The sequence below is a fragment of the Hoplias malabaricus genome, chromosome Y (genome assembly GCF_029633855.1).
Source record: "Hoplias malabaricus isolate fHopMal1 chromosome Y, fHopMal1.hap1, whole genome shotgun sequence".
Classification (NCBI taxonomy): domain Eukaryota; kingdom Metazoa; phylum Chordata; class Actinopteri; order Characiformes; family Erythrinidae; genus Hoplias; species Hoplias malabaricus.
In genome coordinates, this window is record NC_089820.1 from 24,581,271 (window position 1) to 24,598,218 (window position 16,948).

Sequence of the window (16,948 nt, forward strand, 5' to 3'; positions counted from 1 at the left end):
CGTCTCGTTTTATCCCCTCTTAGGTCTGGGATCTTCATTAGTGTAAAAGAACGCGCCTAAAGAGCGAAGTAGAAGAGCAAACACTGACAGGGCTCTGAGGAGGGACACACCAGAGACCACAGGTCCACAACGGCTACTCCCATCTGCTCTGGACCCACAGAAGAAGAGGTCTGAGAAGTGCTTCCATCCTGAAGTGTATATTAGGTCTAAATGGTTGTCGTTCATTAGTCTAAATTGTTTACAAACACCCAGAGACTAGCGATGACACTGAGGGGAGCTCCTGCTAATTACAACATCCGCTTCATCCTCTTCCCGATTAAAGCTGGCTACTTCTTTTCATTGAAGTGACCCACATAGAGCCCATAAACAGGGATTAAAGGCTGAAGAGGACATTTCGGCAGGGTTTTACTCACTCATACACACTGCAGGACCATGTCTACTCAGGATTATCCTCCGCACAGACACAAAGGTCTAAGCACCCGTGGCGTGTGGCGGTGTCGTCCCACCACTTTTAAAAACAACGGGGGCTTTGCATGACACCATTGAGGAAAACCACTTAATTTGAAGATTTCTATCTCTGCCAAAAAAAAGGGTCCTATGCAGCGATGACTTCCTACAATCTCTTTGTTCCTAACTGTGACTGAGTGAGTGAGAATCCAGTTCAGTGAAGTGCCCTGCATCTAAAAAATACCAATAAAAAGAAGGAGAGAGAGAGACAGTGAGCGGAGGCCTGAGTCATGGCGCTCTGCTCAGGATATTAACTTTTGTTCTGTGTACTTGACAAAAAACAGTGATATGGCTGTTTCTTCTGCAGAAGGATTATGTTTCAGGGGGAAAAAAGGAAGGAGAGAGAGAGAAAGGGAGCGATAGAGAGACAAGGCGAGAGAGAGAGACTGTGTGTGTGAGAGAGAGACAGAGCAAGAGAGAGAAAGAGAGAGAGAAGAGTGTGAGAGAGAACAAAGAGTAAGAGAAAGAGACAGCAAGAGAGAAAAAAGAGAAAGAGAGAGACAGATAGCAAGAGAGAAAAGAGAGAGAGACAAACAGAGCAAGAGAGAGACAGATAGCAAGAGAGAAAAGAGAGAGAGACAGACAGAGCAAGAGAGAGACAGATAGCAAGAGAGAGAGAGAGAAGAGAGCGAGAGACAGACAGAGCAAGAGAGAAAAAAAAGAGAGAGAGAGACAGAGAGAGCAAGAGAGAAAGACAGACAGCTTGAAAGAAAAAAGAGAGTAAGAGAGAGAAACAGAGAGCAAGAGAGAAAGAGAGAGAGAGAGAAAGAGAGAGCCAGTGAGAGAGAGTAAGAGACAGAGTGAGAGATTAAGAGAGAGAGCCAGTGAGAGACAGACAGAGAGAGAGAGCAAGAGAGAGAGACAGAGAGAGCGAAAGAGAAAATACACCTTTGCTCCTGCCATTGCTTCAGTCCAAACACTGAGGTAATGGAAGTTAAAAATAAAACTCATGCATCACTGGGCTTCAAAGAGGAAACGACTCCAGCAGCGATCGATCCAAGAGCACTCTGTCACACTGAGAGGGTGGTCCTTCACAATCACTTTGCTTTTTCCACTGAAGATTTCCAATATTCCTCCCATTTACTGGAGCTACTGCCCTGTCCTTGGTGCCATTCTCCTCCTCCTCCTCCTCACTGCTGATAGTTTTCTAAGCAAAGACACATGTTCATTTATTGAAAATATTTTTATAAATAATGAAAGAGCCAATGAGTGCTACTCAGCAGTTCATTAGACAACGGTTGTCCCCAGGTTTAAGAGTTTCAGTGGGTGTGTGAAACTGTCCACAGGTCTGTGTGCCTGACTGGGTGAGTGTGTGAATGAGAGAGTGATTAGGTGAGTGTAACATGAATGAATGAATATTATCACCCTTCCCAGGAGCCAGAGCTTCTCCTTGTTTGTCGTTTATGCTCCTTGCTAGCTGATGCATGCTCACCCCTGAACTCCAAACTCCGCCTGTGAGGACAACCATTGGTTCAGGAGCGACTGATTGTTTTTTCTGCGTGCTGTTTGTACTCCTCGCTGTTGGCAGTTTTGGACAGGAGAGGCGTACTATGTAAATCGGCGCTGCGGCTGGTGAACAAATGATAAACTTGGACGCCAGCTGTGGGAGCGAGAGTTTACTTTGAGTTTTCTAAAGCAGACTTCTGGTTCCCCCTCCTAATCACAGGGAGACGAGCTCTGAGGAGGCCTCCCGTCCACCACCACAAGGGGCTCTGCCCTTGAGTCAACTTGTCACCACTACATCATCTACACCGTGTCATTACGGCTTGGCTCGAGCCTTGATTTCATCTCCCTTTTGATCCGGCATATGTAGGTCCTAATTACATAAGTAATAGGTTTCATTGTTAACGGAGCTGCTCAAGTTCACTATAAATGCCTTTGTAGACTCCTCCATTATTAAAAAGCCCCTCCAGCCTTGGGCTGTGGAGCCATGGAACTGTGTCTTCTGTAATGATAGGCCTTGTTCCAATACCTTTGGGATGAATTCAAGTTGTGGTTTTTGATCAAGAGCAAAATCGTACAACTCCAGGACTTTGATGTAAATGGCTGAATGCAAGGGTGGGTTTTTGTTTTGTTCAGGATCCACGTCCTTCGGTCACATCACTAGGCATATGTTGACGATACGGGTGGAGTCAGGGGGTTCTGAAAGCACCTCCACATACTGGTGGAGTGGAGCCCTGCCTTCATTAAATATCGTCGCTGTCCGATTAAACACATTTGTCTCCCAAATCAGTAACTTTACAGGAGAAGGAAAAAAAAAACGTAACTTTCAATGGAATTCAACGTAAAGAAGGTTTGATTCCAAAGTAATTTTGGAGCATTTCTATTGGTTCATTTATCACGAATTCTTCACACAGCGTGAAGGACATCAGCTGGTTTCCAAAGATCAAGAAAAATGGAGATACATGTTTTTTTAATCAGACGTCCAGGAGTGTCTCACAGAGTGGACACAGGGTTTAAAAACTCCAGCAGCACTGCTGTGTCTGATCCACTCTACACCAGCACAACACACACTAACACACCACCACCATGTCAGTGTCACTGCAGCACTGAGAATGATCCACCACCACATCACACCTGCTCTGTGGGGGTCCTGAGAGTAAACAAAGTATGCAGAGCAACCGGTGGACTACAGTCTGTAGTTATAGAACTACAAAGTGCTCCTGTGGACAGTGGAGCTAAGAGAATGGACAGTGAGTGTCAAAAACATGTATCTCCAAAATAGCAATGTCACAGGAGAAGGACAAAAACTTAACTCTCAGTGGAAGTCAAAACAAAAAGAGATTTTGGAGCATTTCTAATGGACCATTATTCAGGAAAATTTCACAGTGTGGACAGCTGCTGAGTTTAGGGTGACCAGACGTCCTCTTTTACCCGGACATGTTCTCTTTTTTAGACTTAAAAAAATGTCCAGGCGGAATTTCACAAACGTCGGGGATTTTGTTTTTCTAGAGCTTACATAGAACTTCGAGAAGTTTCGTTCACAAACTAGTCCCGCCCTCCCCTACTCCGATTGGTTCACTTGAGTGAGAAGGGGGCGTGGGGAAGTAGCCTAAAATCTCCTGATTGGACGGTCTGACTGTAGAGCTACCGTTATTGGTCGATACCCTTCTCTGTAAACATTTAATTGTTCAGTCTGCACGTCAGTAGTCCTTGTTTACGTCAGGCAAAGCTCATGTACCTACCCTCATCTCGAGCAGCTATGCTGAAACGTAAATGTAAGTTCTCGGATGAATTAAAAAGAAATTCCCATGTTTTGTGTAGAAAATAAAGGTGTAAAGGACCTAAAAGCACACATAGGTTCAGCTAAGAATACAACGGCAGCGAGGGGCATCTAAAGCATTGTTAGGACATAAGCAGTTGTTTCTGCACAAAAAGTAGGACAAACTCGCTACAAATACGCTTAGTTTCAGAGGAAATACAGGATGTGCACAAGTCCACATTATCTTATGCATGAGGTCAGTTTGGCGACTTTAAACGAAGACCAGGAAACAGTCTAGTTGGTGCGAATGTGACCTAGTTCACACGATCCATCACAGGGATCTCTAACAAAATACTTAATAGAGCATCAAACTGTGGTTTCATAACGAATCAAAAACTGGGTCATGGACTGGCAGCTTCTGATTAGATTGGAGTGATCCCTGCATCGTTAGACTGAACAGGTCCGGGGAGAGAGCTCTGGACGGCGTGTGAGAGGGGCTTTGTTGACCTAAAAATCACTTTAAAGTCACTACACTGAGGGCAGTGAGGGCAGCGGGGCTGGGTCAGAGGAAAGCCCTAGAGCTAGCTGTTAATACTAGGACTGCAGATGGCTCTGGCACAGACTGAGGGCAATCTGTTTAGGGCATGGAGCTCTAATCCCTGCCACAGTTGGGCACAGGGTGGGGACCACCAGGATTCCTCGGTCTCAGACACTGGGGGCAGGTGGACGTTTCCACCACAAAGAAAAGAAGCAGCAAATGTGTGTATTACAGAGTTTTTGCTGAACTTCCTCCTCAGTTGTTCGTCATCTCCAATTTCACCCCATCTCCCCAGACCCCACAGAGTGACACCAGCCTCAGGAGGGCGCGGGTGACACAGCGCCAACACAACAGTTCTTTTCAAACTGCCACGGATCAGCTTAAGGCATCAGAGGGTATTGCAAACTGCACAGATCTGAGACATCAGCTGACAGAAGCCTGTGCTAGCTCTCCCAAGCCGTTTTCACGTATGAACTCTACATAGTGGGAGAGTTACCCTTTCACACATGTAGCAGACAGACGGAGATGCTCTGTGTCAGAGCTGGAACTGTTCCCTGTGGGTCAGGCACGTGGCGGTGCCAGCTTGGAGTGCGCAGGAGAACAGCACCTCCAGTAGATTGCCCAGACTTTGTAATAGGGGGCTGGCAGGATAAAGTCTGGGTACAGCTCCTTCAGGTAAAACATGTCTCTATACATTTTAACATGTACAGGGACAGGCCAAAACTCTGTAGACGGAACAGGAGTAAATACGCAGTCATGCTGTGTTGTGACATCTCAAACAAACTTGAAATTACCTGTTTTTCGAAGCTTAAATTTAGCCTGTGCACACTACATCAACCAAGGAAGGTTTGTTTTTCATTATTTGGGTTTTTTTTTTTAACAGCACTGAGAAGCAGGCAAAATGTACGTCATAAAACAAAGGGTCCTTCCAGTGCTTTTAACAAAGACCACAGTTCTATTGCATCTCCTCTGTATGTAAGTCTGCATGGTGAAGTAGTTCAGATTCAGATCAACAATGCAATACTAGAGATTGTGAAAACAGAACGACATTTTTCTGTGCTATACACTCTCACTGAAGTGGTACCCTCAGTGGCACATATTCATACCTTTATAGCACTTCTCCACTGGATAGTACCCACTTTACTCACCTCTATGGACTTGATACATGACTGTTTTCCTAGACCAAACACTAACTCGCTAACAGTTTACTCTTCACATTTATTCCCTACTCTGCTTTCTTGGAACCACGAGAGAACAGGAGACGAGGAACCAATTTTGCCTAATGTAATAAAAAAGAAAAAAGAGTAGAGTCAAGTACTAGACTAAGTATCATGCAGTGGAAAAGTGCCATTCATTTGGAAACACAAAATGAACCAAATAAGGTATTAATTGTTTCATTACATTCATAAATCTCATTTCTACTCCAGGCCTTTCATTTTGTTTTTTATTTAAAACAGACACTCGAAAAACACACGTTGGTAGGTGGATTGGCGACTCAATGTGTCACAGTGTGTGTGTTGCCCTGTGAAGGACTGGCGCCCCCTCCAGGGTGTGTTCCCACCTTGCGCTCAATGATTCCAGGTAGGCTCTGGACCCACCGCAACCCTGAACTGGATAAGGGTTACAGATAATGAATGAATGAATTTAAAACAGTTTTATTATGAAAAGTTAGAAATATCTTCCTTTTCTTCTAGAGAACAGAATTTAACCTACCTTCAGGGAATACAGTCGTACGCTAAGAGCACTGCTGTATCTTTAAAGGGACTTTTATACTCTCTTTATATCTTTAGTGAACAAATCTGTACCTGATAATGTACAGCATAGGATTCTCCATCGATCTAAAGAAGCAGTTCACTATGCAAAAGTCCTCCTTCGTGTCTGAAACCTTGTGGTTGCTTCTACAGAGTGATTTCCCTACATGTGAAGTGGTGCGTTAAATCAGAAATGTGTGTTAGAATCAGAGCGATGAAGCCAGTGGTCCGTGCCCAGAGCTAGAGTTTTTGAGTTCACTGTGTCGGATGTGGGTGGTCATGACTCGGTGATGAGATATTCACTGTTGAAAAACGATCACCGTATCTAAGCCAGAACTGTTTCTCAGTACCGTGTCAGTGGCTACAACTCAAAGCAGAAACATGTTATTACTGGCATTCAGGGCTAATGTATAAGTGCAGAAAGCATAATTTACATGTTTAGATGCCAATGCTGGTGTTGATGCTACTTAACATCATAATATTTTTACGTTATAGCTCCGAACGTTCTTAGGCACCCCTTTTAAATGACTGAGTTCAGGTACTAAGTTTGTATGATCATCATAAGAAAAGACAATGTTAAACACAACTTAACACAGTTGCTGAGCGTAAGTTTGCCCTGATGAATGCCGAGTGTTGGCTAGAGGGACATGAACTCGCCAGCTTTAGACCATGGAGTAGTGAAACTGTGTTGTTGAGAAGCTCTTCTCGATACATTACGAAGAGTTGTTTGTGATCAAGAACTAATCACCCCCACTGTATTAAGTGATCGATTACATTTTAATAGTGTTTTTGTGCACCCTATAGTTTTAATTCAAAAGTCAAACATCGTTCTGCACTTTTGGGTGTTTTATGGCGACTGTGGCATAGTATTAAAACGTGACAATTGTCAATTTCATGATTCGCCAACTTCGAAACCAAACGTTTGAACCAAAACTCATACGTACTTTAGGATACAATATTATCCTCAAGAACAGATCTAATCCATCTCATGCCTTTTTTTTTTACTGATTGAGCTCATAACGAGTGCAGCACCCAATACATTCTTCACTCACCGTTTTCAAACTACGTAACTTTTTGTTGAATAAAATGACAACACTATGTAGTTACCATTTAATGACAAAAGATAATGGAGAATATCTGAATTCGGAATTACATTTACATTACACACACAAAAAAGCTTTAAAACATAATCATACACCTCATATATAACGGCTTTAAGTGATGTATATTCTTTCAGAAATGTTCTAAAGTCTTTGCAGAAAAGTCAAAAGCGCTGCTGAAGCAAACTACCTATAAATACCCTAAAAGCAACCTTATACTGAAACACTAACTGAAACTGCAGATCAATGTGATTTTCCGTTTCTAGCCGTGAGCCAGTGACCATCCAGGAGTCTGATTAAGCAGCAGATCAGATCAGTGTATCAGGCATGAAATCTGAAAGGGTTGCATCCTCATGTCCGCCTGGAAGCAGGGAGTGTGTTTGGCCCTTTGTTTCCCCCTCCACAGTGGCCTACATGCCCCTCCCTCCTCTAGGGGGGCCATATGGCCTAAGATTACTCAAGCCCCCCATTTCAGATATTCCTAAATGCTGCATAGCAAGGCGTGCTACCACTGCACCACATTGTCCAGACTACTCTTTCTGAGGATGGGAATGTAAGGTTATAATGGTCCTTCACGCAAGAGCCTGGCAAAAGTTAGACGCTTATACAACACTTCATGGGTTCATGAAAGCAGGCAAATTAGCGAATAGGCCTTGATGCTAATTGCTGAAGCAATAGAGCAGACGGATAAACGGATGGAGCGTACATCAAAGAGGGTCATTTCAAACTCCAAGTAAACTCCACATGGTTTCTCTGTGCTTTCTTTCTGTGTAAACCATCACCAGTTTTATGTAATGCAGAGCTTTACTAACTTTTTTTTTAGGGAAATGATGGGAAACTGGCACAACAAATGTTCAGTGAACACAAGCCCTTTAGTTCTACATTCAATTTCTCAGCCCATATTTACATTGTAGGACTGATTGGTTTAAAACATGAACACTAACCTGTAAATCAACTTGGAGGTTCAACGCCTGTCTCCATGATCACTATTCGCAAAAGTTGGGAGGGCAACAAAAACAGGCCAAGGCTGCTGCCCATTCAAAAGCAGTTGAAACGCAAAGATGCAAAAACAAATCGGAAAAAAAGGTCTGATTTTGCACTGAAGTTATGAGGCTTGTGATTCCAACAGAAAATTAAAGCTTGCAGCCACCTAGCACTTCGCAAACTATACTTAACCCACTTCTTCTTCTACTTTCGGCTGCTCCCTCCCATCAGGGGTTGCCACAGTAGATCAACCACGAGCCGCACCGTTGATCTGGCACAGTTTTTACACCAGATGCCCTTCCTGACCCAACCCTCCATATTCATCTGGGCTTTGGGACTGGCGCTACAACGCAATACATTCCAGTGGCTAGGTACACACACTCACACCTATGAACAATCTTCGCCAATCCGCCTACCAACAGTGTTTTTGGACTGTGGAAGGAAACCGGATCACCCAGAGGAAACCCACACGGACACAGGGAAAACACACCACACTCATCACAGACAGTCACCCGGAGGAAACCCACGCAGACACAGAGAAAACACACCACACTCCTCACAGACAGTCACCCGGAGAAAACCCACGAGCACACAGGGATAACACACCACACTCCTCACAGACAGTCACCCGGAGGAAACCCACGCAGACACAGGAAGAACACACCACACTCCTCACAGACAGTCACCCGGAGGAAACCCACGCAGACACAGGGAGAACACACCACACGCCTCACAGACAGTCACCCGGAGGAAACCCACGCAGACACAGGGAGAACACACCACACTCCTCACAGACAGTCACCCAGAGGAAACCCACGCAGACACAGGGAGAACACACCACACTCCTCACAGACAGTCACCCGGAGGAAACCCACGCAGACACAGGGAGAACACACCACACTCCTCACAGACAGTCACCCGGAGGAAACCCACGCAGACACAGGGAGAACACACCACACTCCTCACAGACAGTCACCCGGAGGAAACCCACGCAGACACATGGAGAACACACCACACTCCTCACAGACAGTCACCCAGAGGAAACCCACGTAGACACAGGGAGAACACACCACACTCCTCACATACAGTCACCCGGAGGAAACCCACGCAGACACAAACCCACAACCTCCAGGTCCCTAGAGCTGTGTGACTGCGACACTAACCTGCTGCACCTCGTCAGTAATGCAACTGTTAAACATAATTACAAAATGAATAATAATAATAAAATCCAACCCAGAATTATTAGTTAAATTATCAACATCAGCAGTGCAGCGTCTGCTGGAGATGGAGCATATGGCACTCAGCGTGGTGTGAATACATCCCTGGGGAATGATCCACTGAGCAAACTCAGTTTAAAAAACTGTGAAAACGGTTTGTGGCATATGTGTGTGTGTGTGTGTGTGTGTGTGTGTGTGGATCTTGATTTAAAGAGACAATTTCTTCACATTCAGACCCTCAATGAAACAGAAAAGATTGATGTTTAAAATAAAGTAATAAAAAAAGAGCATAGATGACTTAAAACTCCCTGAGGAGAGGTTTCCTGTGTGAGGACTGAGCAAAGCAAAGAGCGGTCATTTCCAGTTGAATATCAAGGTCTGCGGGGGGCAGCTGTGGGGAGGGGGGGGTATAAGAGCGGGGGACTCACATGTCAGAGGTGAGCCACTGTTGGAGGAAAGACGAGAAAAAAAAAGCCCTAATTCAGAAGAGTCCTCAATGAAAACAAAGCAGGGCACTTACCCTGGGCTCTCATATGGTAATCATGCCCCCATGAGGGGCACAATGCACAGAAGCTGCCACTGTGGTCATAAAAGTAATCTACAAGGGGCACTAAATCACGGCCCTTTTGTCCAACCCTGAGCAAGCCCTGATTTTAATTTTATTTGTTGTTTTATGATACATTTCCCAGAGCAGTACGGTGTTTTCAAGAAAGAATTATAAATATTAAAGCTGCCAAACTCTTTACAATAATAATTCCTATTAATCCCATCACATTGTGATCAATCGTAACTACAGTTGTAGCCATGAGAGACACAACGAGCCTCTTCAGAGTGGATTTATCACTGTCAATAATTCAGTAACATCGTTCTTATCCAACAAACTGGAGCTATTTCCTTATACAACAGCACAAGCTGGTCATTTAGGAACTGTTCTTTTGTTTTCCTTCACATTTACAGTTGTAGATGTGTGTTTGGGGGGTCTTTTCTAACAGGTTCCAACAAAACTGTTGCTCTACGTACTTTGTTGCAGTCCCTGCCTTGGAGCCCATGGGGTAGATGCCAAATAGTGATCCGGATTCTAATTTGCAACATTTCCATTAGCCCGTCTGTTAGCCGCAGAGATCTCATGGCTCCCACTGCTCTCTTCCAACACACACATTAGAAACAGCTCAGAGCACAGTGGTTGTGTTACATTCTAACAAAATAAAAGAGCAGGATCCAGTGTCTTCATTGTGGCACAACAGCAAAAATAACTTCTTTTAGTAAACGGCATGTTAAAACACGTGCCACAAAAAAGACCCTTTACGGCGGTTACAGGGATAAAACACAGTTAAAGCAGCAATATGTGGAATTTTTAATCTTTAAAAATCATTGTAAAGCTTACATGAGCTGTAGTAAGGAGAAGAGCGCCTCTACCATTACTAATCCAGGCTGAGCACTCCAGAAACTGCACTATGTAACTTTTGAATGATGGTAGGTAACCACATCCTGCTCCCTCCCCTTGATTTCAGGACTGCGCTTACGTTACTCTCTGCATTAATGAGGATATTAAAAGAAATATGAGTAGTAAGAGATAGAGTTCAGAGTCGTAGAGAAGCACAGACCTATCGGCCAGTCGAGTCACCATGTCACCATCAGGACCACCCAATGTTGTGCTGTGGAACGCGGGGCTGTGTTCTCAGGAGTGATGACCCAGGCTCAATCCAATGAGACCAGTGATCATCATAAAAAAAAGGTGCACTTTTATTTATAAATCATAAAAACAGCCTCCCGATGGGGATTTCCTCTTAAGCCGTAATGAAAACAATGGCCTCCATTGTTTTGAAATGATGCTCTGCTCCGCCACATGGGACACAATTCTTACAGAAATAGAACAATTCTTACAAAAGATCCTGAAAGAAAACAAATAACGCTGAGATGTGTTGGACTTCCCCTTGAGAACATATACTTCTCAAGCGGGGAGTGTGTGGGAAGACTGGGATAATGATAATGGATAATGTGATATGATTGCAGTGCTCACCACATGCAGAGCAGGGCACCAGGCGAGACGTCTATTCATAACATCAGCTGGGTTTTTCACAGAAACATCCGTTTGCTGGAAGTCTGGTCATTACTGTGTAGGTCAAAGAGCCAAACACACGTCAAAATAAAATGTGACCTTGCTTAAAGGAACACTAGGTCGTTTTTTAACCTTAATATTACAGCTTCAAAATCATTGTGATGCTCCACCGAGCTGTAACAGGAAGAACAGAGCTTCTGTATTTACTAATCTGGGCTCAGCACTGCAGAAACTGCACTGTGTAACTTTTAGAGGAGGGTAGGAAACCTTCAGTTCCCATGTTTCACAGCTTCACATTAAGCAAGGCCCTCGATCAGCAGCTCCAGAGTAACCAGTTACATCTCACGCTTTTCTGGAGCGAGCACATACACGGTCCACACTGAGTGCAGCTTTAAGCAGCAATTTAAACTCATTAAAGGTGGTGTCTACAACTTTTAAACAACGAGTGGAAGCCCTTCAAGTCTGAAAACAACAGGTGACAGAAAAGCTTCAGTCAAATCTTCACTGTGGGTGAATTTCTTGAAGCCTCCACCTCTGGTTTTTCCACCACGGAAGCATCCTCTTTCTTTTTTTAACAGATCTGGAAACAAGATTAATTCTAGACCATGCGTCTGGGTCCACAGCACGCTGACTCATCTCCGATTTCCGCCAGCAAATGCATTTTTGGAAATAAACGCTATATAAAATGCATTGTGGCATTTTCAGGATTGTCCAGTGGTGTCAAAGACTCTTTTATAGAGGGAGCTCCTCTTCGGACATGACTCTTTATTCTTTATATCCTTGTTATGAACATTTCATTCGTTGATTCGGTTTCCATAAACTCTTTGTCCTGATCAGGGTCACGGTGGGTCCAGGGCGTACCTGCAATCATTGGGCACAAGGCTGGAACACACTCTGTACATGTGATGGCACACACACACACACACACACACACTGTGAGAGGGCGCAGAGAGAACACACTAAATTCTTCACAGGCCTGAGGTTTAGATTAAACTCAGGAGCCTAGGACTCTGAAGACGAGTGACCGTGTCATTTCCTGTCGCCCCACTGTGCCACCTCTAAACATTTCATGTACTTTTAAAAACATTAGTTTTTCTCTTCTCACAGGTGGTTACAGGAGAGCTGTGATGAAGCATGTAACAAGCAAAAAAAACTAGTCACTGAGGCAGAAAACGCCAAAAGAAGAGTCCTGTTGTTTTTCAGACGTTTACAATTATCCTGCAGTTTCTTTCTACAGTAAACCTACCATCTGCGTCTTTCTCCAAGCAGCTGGAAAGTGACTGGCCGTGAGCGTGGGCGTGACAGCGTGGTCATTAATTTATTTACGCAGAGCAGGAAAAAGTTACTTAGGAAAGTGCATAGTGATGGTATTCAGAATTTCCAAAAAACACAATCACTGTGTAAACAAGGTGCTGAGGTAAATATGGGAAGAAAGAATAGCATTGAGACACTGAGTACAGAAGTGCAAAGCTCCTACAGAGAAACTGACCCATGCAGCCGTGTCTGATCACAGGGTCTGAGCTCCTGTGACTTCTGAGGCTACAGTTACATTTAGTAACTGAAAGTTGATTCCCATTCACCTGATTCATGATCATTTCTGTCCAATCAGTTACTAAAAATGGTTTTACCCAAATATTTCCCCCTCCCACTGCTTTTTCCTGATGGAGCTCAGAACCAAAGCAGTGATCAATAAATTCGTCTCACTTGCTATTATCAGGCTACTTAATATTGAGGTTATTTCTGGCTGAATGAAACAACAACTGTCCTTTTAATACTACACTACAGCTACCAGAACATGACAAAAGAGCAAGAGAATGTTTGAATTTTGAAATATAATAATGTCACTCGGGGCGGCACAGTGGCACAGCAGGTTAGTGTCGCAGTCACAGCTCCAGGGACCTGGAGGTTGTGGGTTCGAGTCCCACCCCGGGTGACTGTCTGTGAGGAGTGTGGTGTGTTCTCCCTGTGTCTGCGTGGGTTTCCTCCAGGTGGCTGTCTGTGAGGAGTGTGGTGTGTTCTCTCTGTGTCTGCATGGGTTTCCTCCGGGTGACTGTCTGTGAGGAGTGTGGTGTGTTCTCCCTGTGTTTGTGTGGGTTTCCTCCGGCTGACTGTCTGTGAGGAGTGTGGTGTGTTCTCCCTGTGTCTGTGTGGGTTTCCTCCGGGTGACTGTCTGTGAGGAGTGTGGTGTGTTCCTTGTGCCCAATGATTCCAGGTAGGCTCTGGACCCACCGTGACCCTGAATTGGATAAGGGTTACAGATAATGAATGAATGAATTAACTATGTTACTCAAAATAACGCTTTTTTTGTTTGTTTTGTGGATTTTCTTTCCAGTATTTACAGAATTAAAGCCCCGTTAACTGTTGTTCCTCCTGCTAATTTCACAGACCTGAGAAGTCTTTGAAGGTTGGATTTGGTCAGCTCTGGAGCATTATGGTGCTTTTCCTCTGCATGACCCCTACTCAGCTCAGCTCTACTCAGCTTTTTTGCATTTTGTACCTGACGCCTTGAACTGGGTACATTTTTAAGTACCTGCCCAGCTTGCAGTGCCAAGCGAGCTGAGTAGGGAGTAAACTGAGGTGTTAACCTTGCAGAGTGCTGATTGGCCAGAGAGACCTGTCAGTCATGACGACATTAGCCATCACATTTGTTTGTATCTGACGCACGCATGCCGTGGTCTTTTGAAGAGGTTCAAACACCCCTTGGACAGTGAATTTGAATCACTTTATTGGCCACTGCACTCACACACAGAGTGTGTTATATGCATTTAACCCAATTTGTGCAGTGAAACACATTTAAACACACACCAATGAACACTAGGGGGCAGTGATCACACACATGCCTAGAGCAGTGGCCACGGCGCCCGGGGAGCAGTTGGGGGTTAAGTGCTTTGCTCAAGGGCACTTCAGTCATGACCTGCCGGCTCTGGGAATCGAACTGGCCACCTTCCGGCTACACGCCTAGTTCTTTAACCACCAGGCCATGGCTGCCCAACAACAAGAAAGGAAAAACTCTAAATGGTACGTCTGCCGTTGCTATGGTTTTCGTAGCCTGCTGTTCCTCTCATTTCAGTAGGGAGCTGTGGTACTGGAAAAAGTACCAGGATTCAAGAAGCCAGTAGAGCTGAGTAGGTACCATGCAGGGGATGAGCCCCATTAGTGTAGCACACCACTCCGACTCATCCCAAAGGTATTAGGTGAACCTTCATCAATTCAAAGAACACCACCTTCACGACCCCAGAGCTCAGTGATAGGTGGCTTTACACCGCTCTAGATGACATTTGGCACGGAGCACGCGACCCACGTGCCATCACCCCAGAGTATCCCATCTGACTGGTGAATGCTTTTCTATGGAGATAATCTAAAACAAGCTGTGCCGTGGTGGGATGCCTGAATTCGTTCAATTTAAGGGACGTCTACAAACCTTCTGCCTTAGAGTGTGGCCGGACGCATTGGGAATGTTGGAAAGCTGTTTGCAAATATTTAAATGGAGAATGAGACTGTCAAGATAAAATAAAGTTTACAGAAGTCTGTTTACTGTAAGATTCTGGTTTGGACGTAAGAGGTTTGGCCTGTAGCTCTCCATACGCTGTAAAAACCTGGCTACAGAGCTACAAATCTTGTACAGTTTACAGGGTTTATATACACGAGACAGACAGAGACAGAGAGAGAACACAGAGGCCAAAAAGCTAACTCTCCAAGTAGCAAGATGTTCATCATCTCCTCCTACAAACCATTATAGAGATGTGACAGAGGGCTGTTGCTAGTATCCCCTTATTACTGTCATACGAATCACATCTGCATTAAACTTGAATACAGCATGTTCCTTCAACACCTCTTGTGAAATCCAGGGTTTTAAACGACAGAGGGTCCTTCTAAACTACCAGGAAAACTTTACACCACGTGTTGGAACATTTCTGTAAGGAATTGATGGCCTTTGTCTGGATTGAAGGGATTGGTGCCTTGGGTTTATGACGTCAGAAAACCTGGCTGGCACAGAAATGATCAGTCACTGTGCTGAGTCATCCATAAAGACCAATGCTTTTAGCTTGAAATGTAAGTTAAAGCAACACTAAGTCGTTTTTTTACTTTAAAACAACAGCTTCAAAATCATTGTGATGCTTCACTGAGCTATAATAAGGAGAACAGAGCCTCTGTGGCTGCTACTTTGAGCTCAGCACTGCCGAAACTGCACTATGTAATTTTTGGAGGAGGGTAGGAATCAGCCCGGCCCTGCCCCTTGATTTTAGAACAGTGCTGTAAAAGTGAATCACACTTCAGAGCCGTGGAGTAAAATGTAGTGTTGCTTTAAATACTAATAAATATGAATTTTTCAAGCTATTTTTTACAAGAACAGAATTGTTGATAGATAGCTTTTTCATGGAAGTGACGAGAAGTAAACATATGTTTAACTGCTCAGAAGAGAAAGTACAAAGCCTGGGCACATCCCGTCATAATAAAAAATTAAGACGTGGGAACGAATTAGTAACGCGTACGAACTAATTAATATAGCGTATGAGTGACTTAATAAGGAGCACCAGCTTGCTGTTGCCTCCTATTTATGCCTGGTTCTCTGTAGTTTTGTGGATCAGTAAGCTGTTTCTACCAGACCTGAGTGAGTGGAGTGTGGAGGAAAACACAAAGGCAGCGGCACAGTCAAAAGTAACAGTTCCAATCAGAGAGTCTTTGCTTTATTTCAAACACAAAAGCCAAAGGTTAAAGTTGAAATCCGCTCAGAGCTGAGAGAGAAGCGACCGAAGACTCACCTGTGTGTTTCTGTCCACGTAGTGTCCACTGAGCCCAAACAAACCGAGACAGAGGTGGTCTCCGAGGAACGCCGTTAATCCACTCACAGAAGTGAGGGCGAAGGGGTTTTGAGCCAAACGCCGTGTTTTTCTTTTTTTCTGAAAGTTCCTTTAAGTCACAGGGCAGTCATTTCTCTTCTCAGACTCTTCTCTCCATTCCCGCAGAGTCTCTTTCTCTTCTCCGGTCTTCTCTCTGTAAACATACCCTACTCTTCCACAAAGAGCCCAACTTCTCTCTTCAGTGAGAGGATGCAGAAGCGGAGCTCCAGCTCACTCTCTCTCTCACACACACACACGTTTACACACAGTGTGTGCCATTTGGTGGCCAGTGGAGGGAGGAGCTCGTCTGCTCCAATGACGTCACTGCCCTGTTCCAATCAGAAGCGAGCCTGGATGTAAACTCGACATAAGCCCGTGAAATGACAGTAAACAGCCATTTAGTGACGTCTCAACAAAGACATGTATATATGATTTATCCTCTCCTAATAACACTTAGTATCTCATATTTAAGACGTAGTATCTCATACTAACACATGCTAAATCATAGCAGGATCTAAATTAAATTAGTATCTCATATTAACACCTTTTTTTTCAAACGGGGCTTCTCATATTAGCACTTAGTATCTCATTATAACTTTTAAATTCATATTTAACACTGAGTATCTCATAATAAAACCTAGTATACCATATTTAAGATATAGGATCTCATTATCACTTTATAATTCATATTTAAGACATGGGTTCTCATTAACACTTATTATCTCATATTTAATAGTAACAAAATCAGA

At 44.1% G+C, this 16,948-nt stretch overlaps 1 protein-coding gene across 1 annotated transcript in view; it reads right to left on the bottom strand.

Moving 5' to 3' along the window:
* The window catches only part of LOC136678417 (PDZ domain-containing protein 2-like), a 143,123-nt gene extending 126,705 nt beyond the window's left edge, over window positions 1-16,418 (bottom strand). Inside the window, exon 1 of the mRNA XM_066656472.1 lies at window positions 16,122-16,418. The gene's annotated coding sequence lies outside the window, so the exon portion shown is untranslated. The remainder of the gene's footprint in view (window positions 1-16,121) is intronic.
* Between the last annotated feature and the right edge of the window lie 530 nt (window positions 16,419-16,948).